Genomic DNA, 6,254 nt, shown 5'->3' with positions numbered 1-6,254 from the left:
GAGGTACTGTAGGTCGAGTGCCTCTATCTCCAACATGGTGACACTGAAGCTGTAGGGTACGGAATCGCAGTTGAGGGGAATCCCAGAACCTGACATATAGAGAGATCACTGTAGGGGACTGGAGAGGTAAAAAGGAGAGGAAAGGAAAGGAGAAAGAGTGAAAAAGTGTCACATATGATACCTGACAAACACAGGACAATGTGCAGAAAGTAACCTAACAACCCTAAACATGTAATTAAAAAAAGAAAATCATTTAAAAGTGTACATAAAAAAAAAAATGTATACATTACATACAATATACATTTCATTATGCAGCAGTTTTTGTTTGGAAAAGGGGTGAACTGTCTCATTACCAAGACTGGCTGCTTATTAACATTCTTCTAAGCATTCTACAAAAACAGGAAAATGTTTGTTATGTATTAACCTTTTTTTTTATGAAGGGACCATGCACAATTTAACATAAAATTTCCATTTCATGTATTGTACCGGATTTAGCCAAAGGCTAATTTATTATTAATCATACCCATTGTGTCTGTAAACTATACAAACAATATATATTGACTTCCAAAGTCACTTTTTGTAATTAGTTTAGCTCATTGCCATATTTCATTAATTTGATTACATTTTGACTAGAGAAAAAAAGCATTTCAATATATTTGCTGAAATCTTTACCTAAATTTGCTTACAATTACTGTTACTTTTATATGAGATTTGTGAAAAATATACAAGTTTGAATTAAAGTTTATTATGGTATTACACAGGAATGTGGTGAATCTCAGCACTGAGGGCTCACCTTTTTGTGTGTGTGGCAGGAAGGTAGTGGTGAAGAGAGCTTAACACTGCCACCTCCAGAGTGGAGTTTGTAGTTACAGGCTGCTGGGACAGATGCGATGGAGATCCAGGTGTTCGTCTTTACATCTTCAAAAATTACCACCACAGAAAAGAGCAAAAACACACAAAGTTTTCATATATTTTAAATGTGCATCAAAGCAGTTTATATTCAGGCATGTACAATAAAAAAAGTCATAATGCCGCTCACCTTTGACTTTAATGGAGTCCATTCTAGTTGAGGGAAAAGTTGCCATTAATTTGTTCTTCGTGCAAAAAAGTGATGGAGACATTTTGGGGGGTTCTGCAGGTGGAGGCGGAGGAAAGACAGGGATCTGGGGGAACAGGGGCTCTTGTACAAATGGCTTGTGTGTGGGTCGAGGACTTGAAGTCCATGGCATTGGCTGGATGGACGGTTGCGAAGCAGTGGTCACGGCTGGCTGAGGATGGTACAGGATGGGGGGCTTAGAACAGAATGACACAGGATAAGGGGGACAGGATATAGGGTACGGTGCATAGTGTGGAGGGGGCATCACTGGGTATTGGGGTTCCATCTCTTCATGTGTTTGTGGAACTTGATCCACAGGTAGAGCCAGATATTGTTGAATGAAAGGTTTAGGAGGATTATCAACAGGAGGTGCTGGATGATAAATGTGAGCATGCGGTTTCTGGTGCTGATAAATACTGTGTCTCTGATGGACGGGACGCCTGTCATGATGAGAGGTATGAGGGTGTTTGTCAGGATGAAACAGTGGTACTGCAGGTTGTTTATAAGGAAGGTGAGGGATCACACCAGGTTTAGATGAATCTGGTTTAGGTGTTGCAAGCTGCTGTGTGGAACCAGGAACTGCTGGGAAAGTAGGAACATGTGGGATAAAAGACACCTGCTCCTGATTGGGCTGCAGTGGTTCATGGAATGGATGAGGATGGAGGTAGGGAGGAAACCGAGACAGGTGGTAAGGGAATGGACAAGAAAGAGTAAACTGCTTTCCATCCCAGAGGATGACAAGGATGTTCTCTCCATCCTACAGAAAAACAAGTGAAACTTCTTGATCTGAAACATGGCTGATATTTTCTCAAAGCAAGCAGTGACTTTTTAATCAAGGATCTTGTGACATTAAGTGGTTCTTTAGCGATTCGCTTAGATATGAAAAGCTTGTTTCCCCAATGTAATAAAATATATATATATATATATATCTTTTCTTCCCCTCAAAATTGTGCAAAATTCAGAGTTACAAGTTAACTAGGATTTGCAAGGGGCGAAAAAAGTCAGATAAAAAGCTGCAATTTTCCGCAATTGCTAGTTTATATCTCACAAAAAACAACAACTCAGAATTGGAATACAAACTCAGAGTTTATATCTCGAGATCCATGGTGGAAACAAGCTTCCATAGAAAACCAAAGGATGTTGAAAGCTTTGAGGTGAAAACCATGAACTGTGGTAGAACATCCAGTAGTTGGCAAGGATAGGTACTCCTACTACAATGTAAGCATTGCTATCAATTTCAGTGATTTTTTCTGAACGATACCACGGTAAACATGTATCACTCATCCCCACGTACCATTATATTCCTAAGTGAACTTTTACACAGTCTAGAGTCACTTTTTTGATATTTTTCATACTATTAAGGATAGACAAAATAAAAATCTATATAAAATCAATCAATCATCAACAAGTACAGTTTACAAAATTGTGTAAAAGATTCACAAATGTGGTCATTTTAAGTGTAAGATACTCAAATTACCTTAATTTCTCTTAAAACGTTTCTGTTTCTTACCATCACGGTCACACATTCAGAACTGAAAGTGGCATGAAGTAGAATGACCTCAGGAGGAGACTGTATGCGATATGCACACGTCTCAGATAGGAGAGGCAGTACGTCCCCATTCACTTAACACACGGGGGAAAAAATGCATGAAGAATGTCAAACCTCAACAACAAAAAAAGGATTCAATTGTGAAAAAAGTATCGATAACAGTTTTTTGCAAGCTTCTAATTTGGATAGACGTGAGAACAATGCATTCAATCATTTGTGCAATAAAAGGAGGTTAAAACCATAAGCTTAATTAAAGGTGAGGCTTTTGCTCCAGTGACAGCCAGAACAAAAAACAGCACGATCTCAAATGTGTGCGTGTAACACTCTTACCTTTCACCCTGTGTTTCTCAGCAGCTTCCTGGGTGCCTTCTATTGCAATGACCATACCAAATTGAGAGCACAAGAAAGAAGGAGTTGGTTTTGAGATCACAGGTGCCATAGGACAGGATATCTTTACGGGACTGCCCCACCACTGCAGTGATAGAACATAATTGCCATTCTGAAAAGGGGAAAGACTGATTAAAAGGTGGAATCTGGGCAAAAATGTATTGATTAAACAGCAAGCAAACTGTTACGTCAGAAATATGTCAAAACAGTGGGATAAAATCAAATCGTCAGCAAAGATTTTGTACATTCTGGACTAGTAATGTCATCAAGAACTTTGTAAAGTTTGTCATGCACAAACCAATATAGCTACTACTTTTTTCTTGTTATTTCTCTTTGCATGCTTGGTAAATACAAACTAAGGAACTAAAGTATAAGGTGACATATTTGGCACCTCTTGTGTGATGTAGCACCCATTGTATGGGGCAGTTAGGACCAGATCTTTCCATGTGACCCTTACAGAATATCCGCAATATGCAGGCACCTGGAATAAAGGCAGTGGGGCTGCATTCACTGTGAATGAAGCACACCAGATAATTGTCTGTAGGACCAGCAGGTTAAAATGTTAAGCAAAAAGTGATCCAGTGTTTACACTGAACCTAAACATGAATAACAGAGTCACTTTATTCTCACCTCTATCTACAAAGATGTGCGTGTATTCTCTTCCAGCGGCTGTTAAGGTCATTACCTCTTCTGAGCAGTGAACCGTGTGTAATGCCAGCCACATAGGCCTATCTGTGGATTGGGAGCTAGACCCACGTCGAGAAATTTTCCTAGAGATTCCTGGTCCCCCAAATGCTGTCCATAAAACACAAAAACGTGTAACATGGTTCTTGAAGGAATGGCGTATTTATGTAACCATTTTAAAAACACACTAATGGTAGGCTATATTCATGCCTAGAAAAATGAAAACACACATGGTGCGTCACCTTGAAATCCAGCCTCGATTTCAAAAGCTTTTTTGTGGAAACTTCTGAGTGGAGTTTTTTCATTGTTCAAGTGCATAGATGCGCTGTCGTTTGATCGCGATTCATACATGTACTTACTCGACTGTAGAGGTATCGTTTCATTCGTATGACTATAGGAAGAATCAACTGAGACGTCAAGTTTTGAACTCGCGCGTCTACCGCGTTTTAAATTTGGATTTGTTAGGTTCAATTCCAACGCACCGCTTTCGTCCGCAAAATTGTTAAAAATCTTGAAACTGTATTCTTCTGAATAAACTTCCCGCCCAGACGTAGCGCTAAAAGTACGACAATTGAGAAGAAGTGCTATTGTTGATAATATAAAGACTGTAATTAAGGTTTTAAGTTCGCAAGACATCGCCAGTTTGTTTCGCCTCACATGCGCACCCAAGCTCGCACGGGCAAACGGCGAGTCCAATCAACAAATTAATCTAGACCACCTGTAACTTTGGAATGCTACGAAACCTGGTGAATGGTGAATTGTGGCACGTATGCTCTGTCCAAAAACCCCTTGCGGTCCTTGCACTTGTCTACATGTCTACTTATACATGACGTATTTCCTGTATTTGGCAAGTGTTCAAGGCTAAAGACTGCAAGTGTGTGTAGAACTTTTGATTACCCGATGGGACACAATAGTCTTGCAAAAAATGTGTTTACTGCGCTTCTTTTTTTTTTAAATTATTATTATTTTCAATACTTAATATACTTATTTAAAATAAACTTATACATTTCTGTTCAGTCACTTAACTAACAGAAGACACAATTTTAAAGAGTTGCAAATGTTGTAGAAAATACCCTAGGCTACTCATCTTTGCACCAATAAAATGTGCAACTGCACTTTGGCATTTTAAAGATATGGGACAGTCTTGCGCACTTACTTCCTGTGTGTGTAGGCCTACGTGCTCTCAAGTGGCCAAGACTGCAAGTGTGGGTATTTGGACAGGGCATTACTATGTGAAAAAAATCATGGACACTTGTACTCCTCTTGTAGTTATACTACGCTTGACCGCCATAAATGAATATACGAAGAAGAAAAATAGGCTACAAAAATACAGAGAATCTTTAGGAGGAACAAACCACAAATCAGCCCTGAAACAAACAAAGAAAGAAGAGGTTCCTACACTCTAAACTAAAGCATAAAGAGTGCAACATAGTACACACACACGCACACACAAACTGGTATGGATGTAACAATATGGCGAAATTGTGCCAGAAGATTCAAGTTAAAGAGGTTAAGAGGTACAATCAGACAAATTATGGGTAACAAAATGCTTTCTCTGTGTTCAGGTTTGAGTGTAATAATAATGAAAAAACTGACAATAAATAAACATATATTTTTTTTAAATCTCAACTTTGACAACATAGTCTTTGATAATGTCTAAATATATATCCAACTTGGACTTACACACCATTTCAGTCGTATCCAACAGTGATTCTATGGCCATCTGAGAGACTGTTCATGAATTTCCTTGGGAACCAAGATCAAGTATAGGTTTCTGCAGGACAGTATTAGGAGTTACCAGATCAGTGGGCGAGGCCATAACGTTTTCGACCACGTTACCTGATTTTCCCACGTCACAGTGAAGATAGGGTTTATGGGTGGGGTCGTGTGAAGGGCATCATGATTTATAAACACCCACCAGTTTGAAAACACCTACAAATTTAGAAACACTCACTTTTGTTCTGTAGAGACTGCAGTCAGTCACTTTTTTGGGTTAAAAATTATCCCAAATAAATTTTTGAACAAGTACATAACCAGCCAGTGTTCAAAACTATCTGCTTTCCTTAGCTCTATTCAAAACGGTAAGCTTGTAATAATGTTTTTAATTCCAGTGGTATCATTACGTCACATCTGTACACATAAAGAAGGAGTCTCGGCTAGTAGGCTGTTGCGTGTGAGGATGTTGGAGGGTGGAGATGTATAGCCTTTTCTCACAGCACTTGATATAATTAAACTTATCAATTTGATGGCGGATCCAGAAAGGTTTAAACGACAATCACCAGTGACAACTGGAGATTCAACCGTTGTAAAATGCAAAAGACTTCTGAGTGGCTACAGAAAAAAAGAGACTGCAACCGGGCCCATGCGAAAACAAGGATAAATATCGGAAGGGCATTAAATGTAGTCACGCAATGCTGATTTTGTTAACATTAACAATTTGGGAACAAAGTATTGCACGGTTTGACGTGATATGATAAGCGATCGTTAGATTTAATCAGCGTGATTTACTGCAATGCTTTTTTCCCCGTAGTTAGTCAG

The sequence above is a fragment of the Rhinichthys klamathensis genome, unplaced genomic scaffold, assembly GCF_029890125.1.
Source record: "Rhinichthys klamathensis goyatoka isolate OS25496 unplaced genomic scaffold, OSU_Roscu_1.1 h1tg000069l_1, whole genome shotgun sequence".
Taxonomy (NCBI): Eukaryota; Metazoa; Chordata; class Actinopteri; order Cypriniformes; family Leuciscidae; genus Rhinichthys; species Rhinichthys klamathensis.
Note: the sequence above shows the minus strand (reverse complement) of the source record.